At 41.9% G+C, this 17,986-nt stretch overlaps 1 protein-coding gene and 1 long non-coding RNA gene across 5 annotated transcripts in view; one reads left to right on the top strand and one right to left on the bottom strand.

Moving 5' to 3' along the window:
• The window catches only part of RB1CC1 (RB1 inducible coiled-coil 1), a 92,314-nt gene extending 76,246 nt beyond the window's left edge, over window positions 1-16,068 (bottom strand). For all 4 annotated transcript variants that reach the window (XM_047842998.1, XM_047842996.1, XM_047842997.1 and 1 more), the window contains exon 1: window positions 15,690-16,068. The gene's annotated coding sequence lies outside the window, so the exon portion shown is untranslated. The remainder of the gene's footprint in view (window positions 1-15,689) is intronic.
• Window positions 16,069-16,144: 76 nt separating this feature from the next.
• Window positions 16,145-17,644, top strand: LOC125156767 (uncharacterized). Its single transcript, XR_007148763.1, has 2 exons — window positions 16,145-16,597; window positions 16,889-17,644. It is a non-coding gene; the product is annotated as an uncharacterized LOC125156767 (long non-coding RNA).
• The last annotated feature ends 342 nt before the right edge of the window (window positions 17,645-17,986 follow it).

Genomic DNA, 17,986 nt, shown 5'->3' on the forward strand with positions numbered 1-17,986 from the left:
CCTGGACACCACCCAACAGGTGGCCAGTATCCAAAGTGAGAGCAGTCTTGTGGAGGTGGACCTTCTAACTCTAGAGTCGACTAGAATCATCGTACGCCCATGTTGTGGTTTCTAAAAGGAACCTTTGGCGAAGTCCAAAGGTCTAAAGTAGGAAATGTACTAACACCTAAGCCTAGAACACAGACATGTTCATACAGCAAAGAAGCTATCAAATACTAATAAGAAAGACCATGTCAAAAGGGCAAAGAAATCAGCCTGAAGGGGCTTCCATGACTAAGATGGGGCAGTTTGCGCATCAAAAGAATAAACACTTAGCATAAAGCCCATAAATGTTCACGTTCACAATGATACAGAAAAGGAAGGACAAATCCTCAGTGACTTACAGTAGCAACTCATTCTGAAACTAAAAATGGAAAGGATTTAAGCATTTATCCTCTCTTTCCTACATAAATCATACTTCAGGGTAACCAATGATAAAGAAACACCTTTTATAGAAAAGCTATTACTACAGACAGAGTATGGAAAATAACAATTTGACAATGAAATGATGGATCTAGACATCAAGACACGCTAAAATAAGGAGAAGAAATCTGGCAGATAAACTAAGCCGACAAACACGAACACACCCATCGCTTGTCACAACGCTAGACTCGTGTCTCTAGGTGTTTCAACCGGAAGTATACCTAGAAAATATTCTCACCCACCTCCCCCGAAAAACACAAATCCAGATTTATTAGACTCTACCTCTACCTACGGTTACCAATTTACAGGTAACATGGGAGACAGAGAGAAAAGAAAAATACTGTAAGAAAAACAATCAGCTAAATTCGGAGAAATAAACATTCTACAGAACAATGAGCTAGATTAACAAATGGCTTCAAAAAGAGAGGAAGAATACTACTACTTATTAAAAGAGACGTAAAAGGCATAATAATCAAATGTAACATGTGGATGTGTTTGGATTCTGAATCAAACTATCATCAAAAAAACATTTTTGAAGTGTAGAAATCTAAAGATGGATTAGGTATAGATCATATTGAAGAATTCCCATTCCTTTGCAGGATGATAATGGCATTTCAGTTATGAAATAACGAATTCTGAAAACTTAATATGTAAAATAGTATTTGAGATGTTTTAAAACAGTCTAGCAAAAACAAAGTCAGGAAGCGGGAGAGAGAGGGAAAAGTCAGTTGGGCAGAAGGACAGATAAGATCAGCAAAATGCCGGTAACTATTAAAGCAAATGAGATGGGACAGTTCAGAAATTCCCTATAATATTCTCTCTATGTAGAACAAACAGATGGTTACCAGAGGGGAAGAGGTGGGGGGATGGGTGAAATAGGTGATGGGGATGAAGGAGTGCACCTGTGATGACCAGCGCCCGGTGACGGATGGACGTGTTGGATCACTATATTGCACACTAAGACTGTACGGTAGCCAACTGGAATTAAAATAAAAACTTAACAAACATATATTCTCGCTACTTTTGTATATGTTTGCAGATTTCCATAAGACAGTACAAAAAATACCACAAGCATTTTGACAATCATAATCAACGTTCACATTACAGGTGGGAATCTACTATAATTATGATCTCGCTGGAAAAGCAATTGGTGTTCATGGAGTAGGTAGGTAAGTCTTATAAACACACATTTCTCTTCACCTAGTAATTGTATCGTAAAAATCATCGTACAGAAATAATCTGAGGTATAGTTGAAGTATATACAAAACACTTCATTACTTGTGAATACTTTTAAAAATACTTGCCTACTCAACTATTCACATGGTAAAATAGGATATACAATAATATTTAACAAGGTTACGATGTTGAACGAATACAGTACATGCAACAGAATTACAATGCGCAAAAAGAATAAAGGAAAAATGATGACAGAGAAAATACACCAAGACAGTAAAAATAAGTACCTCTGTATTGGAATGAGTAAAAATCTAGTTAAACAATTAGCTGCTGCCAGAATACCTCACCTTCCCGGTTATCATGTGACCTAACGTGAGGGAAAAATAATGGACTTTTATGTAGGAAGACTTTAACGCACCTGATTTAAATTCTTACTCTGCCATTTACAAGCTGAGCGAGTTAAGTAACGTACATGCCCTAAGATTCAGTTTTCTCATCTCAAAAGGACAGAAAACATTTTCCTTGCTGGGCTATTGTGGGCATATCTGTTCTTCAAAATTAATAAGACTAAAATTGTAAGAGAAGGGGAAATGGCGGGGAGAGGGGAGGGCCTGCGTGGCCCGTAACTGAAACAAGACTGGCCATGAGATAACTACAGACACAAAATGATGGACGCAAAATGATGTTTACGTGTGGCTCAATACTCTGCCTTTTTGTGTTAATTTCTGTAATAAGTAAATGTAAACATACAAGAATAAAATTTACAGAGCAGTTCAGATGTTCCTCATCCCTACAAAAGAAGAAAAATGATACAGCTAAAAGTGTGGCTCAATAATCTGTTTTTTCTGTATTTTGGTTGGATGGCTTCATTTTTGCTTTTTTGGGCAATGCTAGGACTTATTCACTAAAGCAAGCACATCCTATAAAAGGCTGCTGTAAAGAACCTTGTCTGCTCTGAAACCTCACCCCTAACAGTGCCTAACAAAGGGCTACGTGCATGTGAGAAACTCTGTGTCCTACACTTCCCACCTTCCATGCTGGACAAAAATTTAACTTCCCCCCACATCTATTGGTCATATTTTCTCATGTTGATAGTGAGTTGTTGAAACACTTTCTAAAAGCAGCTTTTCACTGTGGTAAAACAGAGCTGAGAAATTTTCTTTCCCATAATTTCTCAAAGAGACTTGTCAACTTGTTAAATAAGTCTGGACCCAGCATATCAAATCTCAGCAGATCGTATTTGCAGCTAGTGCATGAACATGAGGATATGCAAATCGTGTATACATGTATGGACTTTGTGAACAATAATTTCAGTCAATGAAAATCACAACTTCCTATAAGTAAGCATGTATATACAGAAATATAAAAATCAAACTTCTGTTTTATATCAACATCTAATCAATATACAATATAAAGGATATGCAGAGCTTTCTTACTCTCAGCCTTAATTCTTCAGCAAAAATCACCACAGACATGAAAAATAAAATTTACTTTTGAGTTAACAGTTTCCCTGGACCTAACATTGCAATGAGAAAAAATCTGACCTTGATGATACCCAAGGTGCCCACCTATGCAAGAGTCTGTAAGATACAGTTTATGTACAGGGTTGAAACTATCTATTTAGAGAACCAGACAAAATTGAATCTCTCTTTTTTTTATGTTTATTTTGAGAGAGAGAGCACGTGTCCATGCGAGTGCAGGGGAGGAGCAAAGGGGTGCGGGGGGGGGGGGGGGAGGGGGAGGAGAGAGAATCTCAAGCAGGCTCTGCACTGTCAGCACAGAGCCTGACACAGAACTCGATCCCACAAACCACAGACCGTGGCCTGAGCTGAAACCAAGTCAGACGCTTAACCGACTGAGCCACCCAGGGGCCCCCTGTCACCACACAGCTGGATTTCCATCTGCTAATGTGTCAAATGGGAATGTTAACAATACCTGTCTCGTAAAGCTTTGTGGAAAACAAGTAAAATTATCTACGCAATGAGCTTAATATTTAGCACAATGCCAAGTGCACATTACATACTCCAAAGTGTTACCTAGGAACAGGAAGTCACTCTTGAAACACAACAGAGAGTACTCAAGGGCATCTACTGAGTGAATAAGCTCTCGTGAGGAAAAGTACCCTTAGCATACCCCTTGCAGGAAGTACCCAACAAAACAGAGATCAAACAGTTAACTGAGAAAGACCTCAACCAACTAGCTTTTGGTCGTTTCCTCAGAGCCAAGGTATCCCAAGGCTCTTTAATTAAAAACCAAACACAATATAATAATAATCAACCCTACCTTAAACAGAACTTCCTCTACTGAAGTGTCGCTCCTACTGACCTCTTTGGGTTCACGAGATAATTAAGATGCCATCTGTGTGACCAGACTGCTTGGTCTGTGCACTTCCTTCTTCCCCTTATTCCCATCCAGTGCTTCCTCCTACGTGCCCGAGCTCTGACAATAACCTAACTGAGCTCCTTCTAACCGGTAGATTTCATCTCAAATCCATCCTGGAGGACACAACCAACTAAATAATCTTAGGTCTTAGTTTAATGTCACTTTACTTCTCCCCAACTAAAAATGCTTCCTAACATCTACTCAACTCTCTACACTCCTTGGAGTAAACAACCCAAGACTGCCTTTCTGTGCCTCATGACATGAAGCTCCACACCACAGAAACCCATCTCCTGATGAGAGATGAATAAGCCTTGGTCCTTCATGTCATCTCACTGCATCCATTTTGTAACCATGAAGTCACAAACATCCTGTGTCACAAATTCTCCACCAATCTACTGGCTGCCAACAATCTTCCTTAGGCACTTAAAACCCACACTTGAAATTTTTTTAACGTTTATTTATTTTTGAGAGGCAGGGAGAGAGAGAGAAAGTGCGAGGAGGGGAGGGGCGGCGGGGGTGGGGTGGGGGGTGGGACACAGAATCCAAAGCAGGCTCCAGGCTCCGAGCTGTCAGCACAGAGCCCGATATGGGGCTCGAACTCACAAACCACGAGATCATGACCTGAGCCGAAGTCGCACACTCAACCGACTGAGCCACCCAGGCGCCCCAGACCCACACTTGAAATTTTAACTAATCAAATAATAGTGTTGGTATCCAGAACATAAATAAACATCTTGCTCTACATTTTTCCCCACGTGCCAAATGTCTTACATTCCCAAAACCGTATTGTAAATGGCTAGAGAAAAGTTGGCCATGCCTTAAATCGCTCTTCAAGATAACACACTCAGGGGCACCTGGGTGGCTCAGTCGGTTAAGCAGCCGACTTCGGCTCAGGTCACGATATCGCAGTTCATGTGTTTGAGCCCCACGTCGGGCTCTGTGCTGACAGCTCAGAGCCTGGAGCCTGCTTTGGATTCTGTGTCTCCCTCTCTCTGCCCCTCCCCCACTCGTGCTCTGTGGCTCTCGAAAATAAATAAATGTTTAAAAATAAAAAACTTAAAAAAAACCACACACTCACTACCTAAACTACTAGACACTGGACAGTCAATAAATGAGGCCAAGGCTCTGGAGAAGGACTAGAGCAAGAACCAAAACCGTGAAATCAGAAATACAAAATGGCTCAAAGAGAATCCACTGGAGTATTTTATTTATAAGAGTGTCTAATGTACATATTCTTATTTTCTTGCAATCAAAATAAGATATCCAAAGCTGAATTTGCTCCTTGGTACGTAATTGTTAACACATTCAGCAAAAAGGGGCATTAGTAATCAAGCACATCTTTGGTCATCTTGAAAATGAACAGAATTCATCCTAAAACAATACTGGAACAGAAGTTAAAAAGATCTGGGTTTTATACTAGATTCACATTTTTCCTTCTGTGACCTTAAGAACCTTCACCAGATCTGTTTCCTCACCTAAAAACTGAAAAGGGTATACTGGCTAATTCCTCCATGTTTTTATAAAATGCCAGATAGTCAAATGTACATTAAACTCATTTCTAACTTACTTAGTGAGCCAGTCTCTAAAGATTAAAAAAAAGAAGCATCAGCTCTCCTTTCAAGGAGCTGAGTTACATAAAGTGAACGTGACAGTGCAATGCAATATGTAACACTACAGAGAGGCAGGCAAAAGTTCTAGAAAAGAATGAGATAGGCGAGAGTCCACATAAAGGTGATGCCATTCCAAAAAATACCCAAAAAAGGGTATGTGAAATTGACCAATGATTTAGCCTCCTTGACCACATCTACTAAAATGTTAAAGAGGATAAGCTTAGCAACTCACTAACTTCCTTGAAGAAATCAATCATTAAGAACGGCTAACGCTGGGGTGGCCTGGATGGCTCAGTCGTAACTGACTCTTCATTTCGGCTCAGGTCATGATCTCATGGGTTCATGAGCTCAAGCCCTGCATCAGGCTCTGTGCTGACAGAGAGGAGCCTGCTTGGGATTCTCTCTCTCCCTCTCTCTCTCTCTGCCCCTCCCTTGCTCATTCTCTAAATAAAAAACAAACATTTAAAATAAAAAAGATCTAACCCTTTTATCAACTTACAAAGTTGGGATTGCTCATAAGCACATTTTCCCTTAACTCATATAAAATCTACCAAATTTCTAAGTGGATTACATCTAAACGATCCAGAACTAAACTCTTACAAGCAATGGTAAAGTGCCAGTATATAAGTCAACTGTCGCTGAAACAGAATTTTACTTTAGGAGCGGGCACCTGAGGGGCTCAGTTGGTTAAGCATCTGACTCCTGACTTAGGTTCCGGTCACGATGTCACAATTTGTGGGTTCGAGCCCCATGTCAGGCTCTGCACTGACAGTGAGGAGCCTGCGTGGGATTCTCTCTCTCCCTCTCTTTGCCCCTCCCCTGTGTGCGCTCACGTGCACATCATGCTCTCTCTCTCAAAATAAACTTTAAAAAAAAGGAAATTAACTTTATATGACATAAAATTTAAGCCCAGTACATAACACAGTACTACTTTTCACCAAATAGTCAAGATTTTCTAAAATTTGGCACAATGCTCGTTTTCTGTATAAACTTAATTTTTATAAAATGAAGTCATACTTTGTATGACAAAAGCTAACCCAAAGCAATGTTAAACTAAAAGCAACAGGTTAGTAACTCAGTAATTGACACAAGATTTTCTTAAAGTTATTATGTGGTCTTTTCCCTAAACAACGTCTTTAGTTTCTGTCCATTGAGAAAATAACTACTAAGTGCCTATTATATATACTTACATACATACACATATATATATATGGGGGGGGGGGGTGAGGGGAGAGAGAGACCCTGAAGGAAAGAGCATTTATCAAAACATGTCAAACATACTCTAACAGTAATTAAAACCAGGAGCCTGGCCCATATAATAGATAACATATGGAACAGAACAGATTCAAATGCATCTTCATATACACAGAGATAAACATTATAATTTCAAATTGGGGGAAAGGAAACATTGTGTAAGCAACAGTACTATGACAAACGGCTATCCACACATACCGAAAAATAAAGTCTATCTGAAATGCCACCAGTTTTTACCTTTCAGGTTACTTCTAATGACTAAAATGAAGAGTGTGGACTCTTGTTATAACAAGCACACTGGCAGTTTTGACAAGAATGAAAATGGGTACAACTTATAAGATTTAATCTGGCAATACGAAAATATAAATTATGTATTAAGATGTACAAACCAGCAATTCTACCGCTGGAAATATATTGAAAGCAAAAAGACAAGTGTACAAAGGTATATATCCAATGAAATCTTTAACAATGAAAATTCAGAAAACTATCAATCATGATTGATCAAATAAATTACGGTGCAGCTATATTATGTGACATCATTTAGATATTTAAAAACGTTAGCTCTATACATATTGATTACTGATATATTTATTATCCAGTAAGAAAAGTTAGTTACAGTACGTATCATGTGAGTCAGTAGGCAGATTTTATTTTTATCGTATTAACTAATGCTGACGGAGTATGTGTATACACAAACATTGAAAAAGTGTGGCCTATAGCAACTTTTTTTCTAGATATGTCTCCTGAAGCAAAGAAAACCAAACCAAAAATAAACTATTGGGCTATATCAAAATAAAAAGCTTCTGCACGGTGAAGGTAACAACCAACAGAACTAAAAGGCAACCTACGGAATAGAAGATATTTGCAAATGACATATCTGATAAAGGGTTAATATCCAAAATACATAAAGAACTATAAAATTCAACACCAATTAAAAAGTGGGCAGAAGACACGAACAGACATTTCTCCAAAGACATATAGATGGCCAAGAGACTCGCGAAAAGATACTCATCACCACTTACCATCAGGGAAATGCAAATCAAGACTACAATGAGATACTACCTCCCACCTGTCAGAATGGCTAAACTCAGGAACAACAAATGTGGACAAGCATGTGGGGAAAAAGGAGCACTCTTGCACTGTCGGTAGGGATGCAAACTGGTGTGGCCACAATGGAAAAGAGCAGAGCGGTTCCTCAAAAGTTAAAAATAGAACTATCCTATGATTCAGCAATTGCACTACTGGGTATTTATCCCCAAAATATAAAAACACAAGGGACACAAGCATCCCTCTGTTTACAGCAGCATTATTTACAATAGGCAAATTATGGAAACAGCATAAGTCAATGTCCAATGATGAATGGATAAAGACGATGTGGTGTACACACACACACACACACACACACACACACACACACAAGAATATTATTCAGCCGTGAAAAAGAATGAAATCCTGCCATTTGCAATGACATGGATGGAGCTAGAGAGTACAATGCTGAGAAAATAAGTCAGAGAAAGACAAATACTGTATGATTTCACTCATATGTGGAATTTAAGAAACAAAACCAATGAGCAAAGGGGAAAAAAGAAGCAAACCAAGAAACTGACTCAACTTTAGAGAATAAACTGATGGTTACCAGAGGGGAGAGAGTTGGGGGGGGGGGGGCCCAAATGGGGATTAAGGGGTGCACTTGCGGTAATGAACACTGGATGATACATGAAGTGTTGAATCACTACAGTGGACCCCTAAAACTAGTAACACTGTATGCTAACTGAAATTAAAATAAAAACTTAAAAATCTTCCCTAATTGGTCATTCATATTTAGTTCTCCAACTGCTATCTTTACGTCCGTGTAAGAGGGAGAACAGAACTGTGAAAAGAACATGAGATTTGGAACCAGAAAAGCTATTTTTAAAAGTTTTTAAATGTTTTTATTATTTATTTTTGAGAGAGATAGAGAGACAGAGTACAAGTGGGACAGGAGCAGAGAGACAGAGGGAGACAGAGAATCCAAAGCAGGCTCCAGGCTCTGAGCTGACAGCACAGAGCCCGATGCGGGGCTTGAACCCACAAACCGCGAGATCACGAACCTGAGCCGAAGTCGGACACTTAACAGACTGAGCCACCCAGGTGGCCCTCAGAAGCCTATTTTTAAGTCTTATTCCCTCGATCGACTGTGTGTGACCCTGACTAACCTCATCAAACCAACTGGTTTTTTTCGAGTTTCTAGTGTTAAGTAAGCTCTACCCCCAATATAAGGCTCGAACTCATAACACGAAGATCAAGAGTTACATGCTCCACCAACTGGGCCAGCCAGGCACCCCCAAACTTAAATTAGTTTGATTACAAAAAAACTCCCTATCTCACAGGGTTGTTGTGAAAATGTAAAGAATCTACACATAAACGGAAGAGTTATGCAAACTGGAGTGCAATACACACATCATCAGTTACCGTTTAACCCAGACCTCTGCCTCGGGGCACAGGACTAACCCTCAGCTGATGCTAAATATCAGCCGTTAGCAATCATATTGTTTGCTGCAAACCCGACATGCCCACATTTCATTTCAGTGCTTTTCCTTTACAACTATTTACTCCCTAACTTCTTTTGTCAAAAAAAGCCCTTATATTTCCCCTGCTGCTCAGAACTTCAGTTATTTCTATCTAAATCCTATCCGTTTTTCCTTCAGAATCCAACCCTTCATTTTCCAAGGACACACCCCTTATTTTAGAGCCTAGAAACTCTTCCCACTGCCTTCCCACCCCAAGCCTCCCTGAGCACTCCCACCAGTCACAACCACTGCCATCAGGCTGCATGCCTCCTGTACCTTCAAGTACCTTCCCTAGAACCTCACAGCTGCCTACAGCAGGTCACAGATCAATGGCATACCTCGCTCTGTAGCTTGTTTCTTTGCAGCTCTCTCTCCTGTGACCACAGTACAGTACCCCCAGTATGGTTTCACTGAATTTCATTATCTGTCTGCCCCTTTAAGGGTGTGAATTTGCCACCTCTGGCTTAAAGCTAGATTAATATTAAACTGTCAGACTTTGAAGCCAGATTTACCTCTATGTGAATCCCATCTCTCGAAATGAGGCTCAGATAATCCATATGATCAGTTTACCATCCGTGGGCTGAAATGATACCTTCTACAGAGTGTATCTCAGACTCCATTACAGTGCAAAAACGGTGGCGATTATAACTCCAGTATTCACAGACGTCATAATTAAGCCCTTAGTTTACCTTTCTAGAAATATCTCTAACTACTCCTCGACAAGAAACTTCTATTCTCTCACTTTATATAACCCTGCCAGATAAAACTCCCCCAATTTCTGCTCATCTGAATTTTACTCATCCAAGTATGGTCCCAAAACACGGTTCTAATAGCACTTCTGGGACGTATTCCCTAATCACAGGTGGTCCACAAGAACTCTTTTCTCTCTGAATTTACAGACCTACGTAAGGTAGTAGAATTATACCGGAGAAAAAAAAATCTCATATCACAAAAGGACATTTGTTCTTCCTGGATCCTTCTGGGATACAGTCAGCTATAAATGAGAGGACTTAAAGGGGTGATATATTTTTCTTTTTTTTTTTGCTTTGAGATATAGTTCTTTTTCTTAAAAAATGCTTCCATTCAATTCACTCCCAGATACATAGGAGTTACAACTAGACTCTCAAGTCCAGAAGAAAGAAAAAAAAAAAAAAAAAAAGCATCTCCAATACCCGTGAAAACCACCACCTATCCAATTTATCGGCTGGAGATTAATTTACAATTTCCTCTTTTGAGAGAGTACCGATAATGATTAGGTCAGTCATTACAGTTTATTGTCAACTTTTCAAAATTTAGGATTAGCTTCCTTATGGGGAAAACAAAGGGGGGAAAAAAACCTCAATTTCTGACATCCCAAACTGAACACATTCAATCATTATTCACACTGCATTTGTTGAACACTCAACATAAGCCAAGACTGTGCCAGGTGCTGGGATTACAAGTACCCACAAACTGCTTTCAGGTCTGGTAGAATTCACAAAATTTGGATGAACTATACACACTGGCCCAAAAGTTTCATAGAGAAAGAACAAGAATCGGAAATAATTTTGTCGGACTTGTAATTCTGCAGGTTGCAATTTGACCTCAAGGAGGGACCACTAGGTGCTGCATCAGTGAAAATAACGTTCACCACAAACGGAATGTCTGGGTTACCCAGGGACTGAAAGCTGGACTTCAAACCCTCCAAATCAGATTATTTCCATCTGATCCTACCCTTTCTCTGCCAAGAGGAAAAGAAAAAGAGAAAAAGAAGAGTAGGTCAGCCATTTTCCTCACGTTCCCCCCAAAAGAACCTTTTCCATAAAAGTTCAAGGCCTCCTAAATGAATGCCTTATCTGCAAGTAAATACGCAACTTCAAATTCAGACAGCTCCAACAGAATGAAGACAACAGGACTACTTTTAATAGTCTGGCATATTCCTTCAGATTTTTCTATGTGTTGAGAAAAAAATGTATGTGTTTCATAATGCTATACAACTTATTTGAACTGAATAATATATGTGGGAATCTTTCCCTCAATACACATAAATGTATTCAACATGTTGCTCTCCTGCCACTCATAAAAAATTATGTAAAAATGCATGATTTACTGATAATCTGAATTTGAAAACCTTATTAGTCTTTAAAAAGTCCCTATAGAAAATATCATTAGTTTTGTCATTTTGAATTAGTCTTATTCACAAAAAGTAAATTCATTTTGTATTATTGTGTTTGAACATCTTTTCTTATACATACTATGTCATTTGACAGCTTCTGCTTAACAGGAATTCAAAAAAACCGTTAAAATGAATTTAAGTCAAGTTTACTAGAAAATAGCCGTCTTGCCTCCAAATCATACCAAGAACGGAAGCCACATCCGTTGCTTCTGCATTAGTGTCACCAGCTGAGCCATGACATCCAGGGCTGCGCCTGGTCTAATTTCTGAGGGCTGGCAGTACCAAGTGGGGACCCTCCCTGTACATGTGAATTCAGGTTTTCTAAACTCTTAATATTCGCAGAATTGTGTCTATAGCAAAAGTGTTATAATTCTATGCTTCGTTTTAGAATACTTAGTTTGAAAATGCAATCAAAATTATATACAGTAAATACTGAATTAGCTTTGTTCTAGGAAGCCTATGTAAAAACACAGCAATCTCAAGAAAAGGATGTGCACATCTGGAATTTGCAAAATAGCACCTAAAAAAACAATAGATATATTAGCAGTACGGTACTGATTCGAGTAACATTTCAACAGATAGTCTGGATAGTTACTGATCAATTATTACGTGTAGAGTATGCAGGAAAAAATGATGTGTTTAGTCCCGAACCAGTAACAACAACAACAAAATGGAAATGAGTCATAATTATTTTCATCCTTTAACACGATTACAAGCTAATAAAATACGAGAATTCAAAAGAGGGCAAAGTCATGGGGGTGATTGGGAGGGTGGGGTGTCCTCCATAATCCTCAGGGTACTCACTAAACAGCTGTGGAAGACGAAACTGACCAATGAAAGAAAGGGTGCATGAAAGTACTCAAGTACTCTACTCGGAAAAAGTAATTTAAAAGGACCTCATCTTTATTGAGGGATGGAAAGAAATGCCATCCTCTCAGGAGACAGACAACAGAGGTCCACTTACAGGCAAATTAGGTTTATTAGGGCCACAATAATAAGCAAACCAGAAACGTGATAATTAAAATTCACATACTTTTATCAACAACAGTAAGTACATCTTTAATGCAGCACCCTACAATCTGTTTCTCTAGCATTATGTCTATTCCAGCATCTTAAAGCAGGCTGCATTTGCAATTTATCTTCTTCAACATCTCTCAAAGTTCACCATTTCCTATAATCTTATACACAAAGCTTACACATAAAGTTCTTCTAATTCATTGTTCATGTTACAGGAGCTAAAACTGTGTTGCAGGGGTTTAACATTTCCTGAAAACATACATGAATTTAGGTACAAGTTGCCTTGTACTAGCCTTGCTGAGTTTACTGGAACAAACCTCCGTGCCTTTGCACATGCAAGATTACGGCACTTTACAGCTTCCTTACTGTTACCCAAAAAACCTGACTATCTACAGAGCCCTCTCTACCATCATTCTCCTAGTCATGAGTCACCCTCCCCTCATTCCTATCAGTCCACCCTCAGTAACCTTTTCACTTTTTCTTTGTATGCCAAATATCTCACTCACAGCCTTTGCATTTACTATTCCTTCTGCCAAGAATGCTCTTGCCTCAGATCAGATAGTCACACAGCTAGCTTCCTTGCTTCTCCTGGGTCTTCATTTCAAAGTTAACAATCAGTGAGGACTTCCTTGGCCACTTTACCCAAAGTTTCAACCCCTCAATCCTGACACTCCCCTCCTCCTGTTTGTTTTCCCTCCCAGCATGCGTCTCTTACTCCGTATTTTTCTTGAATGAGTACAAGGATTTGGTTTGGTTTGTTCACTGCCAAGTCCCCAGTACTTTTACACCAGTGTGCCTGGCACACAGTAGGTACATGATCAGTCCCAAGCCAAAATTTGTTGAGGTGGATAGGACATCTTTTTAAAGAAAAGGGAAGTGACTTATCCATGTCAGATCACGATTCTAAAAATATCGCTACACTCCATAAAAACCCAAATCTCCTTCAGTACTTTTCTTTCAAATTTCCAATAATGCTACAATATTACAATCAGTTTTATACATGACTCCAATTTTCTATTATAAGGCAAGAACAATTTCTTACACATTCCTGTATGCCTTGTAATTACTGGTCCGATGGTCTACCTGTAGTAAGTAAATAACTGCATGAATGAATGTGCGTAGAAAGGCACTGCTAGATTTTCACTTCAGTTTCTTGAGCCACTATTATCTGTACTACAAAAGAAAAGGCTTAATTGGGGTTAGAGAATAGTATTATCCAAATAAGAACATTTTACTAGATACCCCTTTTAAAAAAACACTTATAAGTTACACACATCTGCAAAGGACAGCATATAGCAGGTGCTCAAACATTTGCTGAAGGCATGAAAATTTAAAGACAGTCTCAAAATCAGAAGCCAAAGAAAAGCTCCTCTTAATCTTCCATGATAAAAACTTAGGTTCAGAAGTGTGGCTTTTCAAAAACAAAGGTCTTGTGTCCTCTGCCCTTTAGGACCTTATGAATCTGACTTGCTAAAAGTCAATGTGTCATGCATTCTGAATTTGTATGTGTTAGCAAAGGCCAGAAAAATTTTCTGAGACAAGAGTACTGCTCCACTGCCTTCCCTGTCATCCAACACCATCAGAACTAGGCCAATTATTAATCCTAAATTTGACTATCATGAAACATTCAAAATGGACTAAAGAAAATTATGCGCCAAAAGTGGTCTGAGTCCATATCTAATGTCCATCAACAGACATTTATCAACATAAACACCAACATAAAGCATCTCTTCCATAAAACTCTAGATTTTAAACACAATGTAAACACTAAAATTAAAAAAAAAAAGACAGGAATGTTACTGAGAAAATGTGTTCATTAAGGCCACACTCTGCTGCTACAAAACACTAAATACAGAAAAAGAAAAGCATCTTCCCACCCCTAACAACTGTCTGTTTACAAAGCAAAAAAAACCCCAAATAAAATCTTCAAGGTACTTTTGCTTCCCATAGTAATATCATCTCCGAATGGTAAAGACCCAATTCGTATCAAATATCGAAATATAATTCTGTGACTCTTCATTAAGCGGATTTGTTGATGTAAATTAAAAATCGTCTCCTCCTAAGTTGCTTACCTTCTGTCTGACCCATCGGACAGATCAACAAGCAGCATCAGCACCCAAAAACCTAGAAACTATACAATAAAATAATAGGCATATTTTCATAGGGCCCAAATCACCGCTCTACGTACAGTGAACTCGAGGCAAACATTGTTATCTAGCTTAATGACTTGTAGTAACAAGACTCTATCAACAGTGAGCACATTAGTCTTCCTTGACATCCAGGCACACAGCACTTCGTGGTATGACCGCACTTTAAAGAGTTCCTGATGGAAAAGACTAGATTACGAAACCATAAACAATAAACATAGTACATCCACCAGGCGGTGGAAGAAACTATTCATTCCCCCCCCCAGAAGCTGCCATTTCTCCTGTTGTTCTCCAGCTTCGACTAAGGAAGTTGTGAAATCCGCAAACACACCCCATCCCAAATCTATCAGTGGGGCGGGCGGAGGCTGAGTCATTCCTAAGAGTAACTTTATACCGATCTCGCACTCCGGGGTCGGGACAAAGGTATCTCTGCGTTCCTCCCGCTGTGTGCTGCGTTCGGCCTCGGCCCAATTCCTCTCCCCGGGTTCTCAAGTCACAGACAGCCTCAGGGCTAAGTCCAGCCGTGACCACAAGCGAGGATGCTTCCCGGTGGGGTCGGCGTCCCTCGCCCTCCGCCACTCCCGAAAACTCGGCCCGCGGCCGGCCGGGGACGCGTTCACAGGGAGGGACCCGGGCGGTCCCGGCCGAGGAAGCCGCACGCAGGCCCGCACCGGGCGAGTCGGCCCCACACCTCCCGCAGCCCAGCGGGGCTTCGACTCAGACCGCGTGTCTCCACCGGGGCTGTCGCGCCGGGGAGGCAGCCCCAGGGCAACACCTGCCGCGGCCGGATGCGCCGGGCCCGCGGGCGCACACACCTGCGCGCGGGCGGCGCTCGACCCGGCGGGGACCCCGGCGTCCCCGGCCCACTGTGTCCCGGCTCGCCGCGCGGCCGCGGTGCCAGATGGGGGAAGGGGACCCGGGCGGCGACAGCACTTACCTGGCAGCACCTCCTCCTCCACCGGCGGCAGCAGCAGAGCCGGCAGCCCCTGGCACCATCTTCCGCCGCCGCCTCGTCCGCGGCGGCGGCTACCAACCGCCCATCGGGCACCGCCAACCGACACAACCGCCGGCGTCCCAGGTGCCGGTCGCGGCCCCGAGCTCCGGGCGGGAGGGAGGGGTCGGGGCGGAGAGGGGACGCTGTCAGGCCCCTCGGCTCTGGGTCAGGGGCCGGGGGGCAGGGGGCCGCGGCCGGTCAGAGCCGAGGGGCCGGGGCGATACGGAGACCCCCCCAAGGCAGCGCCGAGGGCTCTGCAGGGCCGCGGACACCGCCGCGGTTGGGTTTGTTATTGTCGACTCCGTCCCTTCCTCCGCGGAGCACGCCGGGAAACGGTGGGCGGGGGGTGGGGCGCGCCGGGCGGCCGGGGCGGTGCAGAGAGGCGCGCGCAGGTCCGGAAGTCGGCAGGCCGCCGGGAAAAGGGGGGCGGCTCCGCCGTCAGTCGCGGTCGGCCGGCCTGCGACTTTGCTGTCCTCTCCTGACCCGGGGGCGCAGCTGGGGCGCCCTTTGGCGGTGCGAGCCGCGGTGCGGCCGCGGACTGCCCCAAGGTGATTTTGACCTTTCTCGCCACCGCGAGTTGGCCTGAGGCGGACCCCGCCGAATTTTGGATTAGCCCCAGGTCAAACAGCTTATCTCTTTCCACCTGTCGCGGAGGAGCGGGGCCCACGGAGGTTGTGTGCCCTCGTCGCCCGTCCGCATACCGGGCAAGATCTGTAAGAGGATGACGTACCTGGCTGTGGCCCGGCCAGGCTAGATTGCCACCACCGCACCCCCACCGCCGGGACTTGAAACAGCTGATAAGTGGCTCGGGTAACTTCGAGTGTGGGGCGGCACGATCTTTCTCGGACCAGGTAAGCCAAAGAAAATGTCCGAGAGACCAGAAGGAGTTAAGGCTTGGTCGATTGGGGTGAAGGTGTAAGCGGCACGACCCCCAGGTTTCAGCTTTGTAAACGGAGTTGGTTCTCAGGTGGGTTAGCGTGAGTTCCCGAGGGGACACGATTTCCGGGGGATCCTGAGTGTGTGCGGAAGATCGGCCACAAGCAAGGGCTCGAAACTACGAGGCTTTGGGTGTTAAAATGTGGTGAGCAGAAGTTACTCGTAGAATGATTATGTAACACTCTTTAAATTCCTGTTCTATCGAGGCATGTCTGGTACAAGTGAAAGCGGAGAGGTGCTGTCGCTGTCGGAGCGCCCTTGAGTTGGGTTTACGTAAAAATGAGCATTACCACCGTTTTCAGGAGCACCGAAACGGAGCAAACACTGTTAGGAAGCAGAGTTTGCAACCCTTCGTTTATCACGGTGGAAACTGATTTGAAACAAAACAAAACATTGGACTGGACGACTGGCAAGCAGGAGGGATTTTTAAGTTTCCATCACACCCGGTATCTGAAAGTTTTATTTGAGAAGAGCTTTTGTTTTCTTACCTTTTTTTTTTTTTTAACCACTTTGTGTTTTAGTTTACATTGCTGTACATTCCCGAGAGAATCTTGTCTGGCAAATTATTTTATTGGTTTCGTTTTTATTTTTTTTTTTAAGCTGGATTTTTTTTTTTATACACCCAGCAAGATAGAGCTGAGAAGTGAAAATTAAGAGGTTAAATTGTTCTTATGCCTCGGGAGGAGGTAGGAACTGGCAGGACCGAAGAAAGACGCTGATTTTATTAGTCACCGCATAGTAACGGGCACACAGAAACTAGGTGGTGAGGAAGATTTGGCCAAAAATTGGTTAAGCAAAACACATTAGGCCTCTAAAGAATATACCGGTGCTTGAACTTCTCTTGGCTGTCACTGACACTCGTCACTCCAAATACCACACACTACAGCCCGGAATGTGAAAACATCACTGAACTATGCCAGTGATAATCTCTTAAATAAATAATAAAGTGTTTTTAAATGTTATTTGTCTGACTTCTTTCTTTGGAAAGCAAACAATTCAGACCTCATCTTCTCCTAGTTTGGAAGAAAGGACCAGAAGTGATTGGTTTATACCTTAAAGGTTTTACATCCGCCCCAGAATATAAAGGTTAAAAGTTTATATGTGTTTAGTGGTGTTTCTTAGTGATACATAATATTAGCCTTGTTATGTATATGCAGGCATCTGGAGTCAATACTCTTACAAATTACGGATGCTTATATCCACAGTAGTAAGTTTCAACAGGTTACATCTTCTTTCCTCCGGAGGAGGACGTTGAAAACCCTCTGTATTCTCCGTTCCTTGGTAAATTGAAACAACAAAACTTC

The sequence above is a fragment of the Prionailurus viverrinus genome, chromosome F2 (assembly GCF_022837055.1).
Source record: "Prionailurus viverrinus isolate Anna chromosome F2, UM_Priviv_1.0, whole genome shotgun sequence".
Lineage (NCBI taxonomy): Eukaryota > Metazoa > Chordata > Mammalia > Carnivora > Felidae > Prionailurus > Prionailurus viverrinus.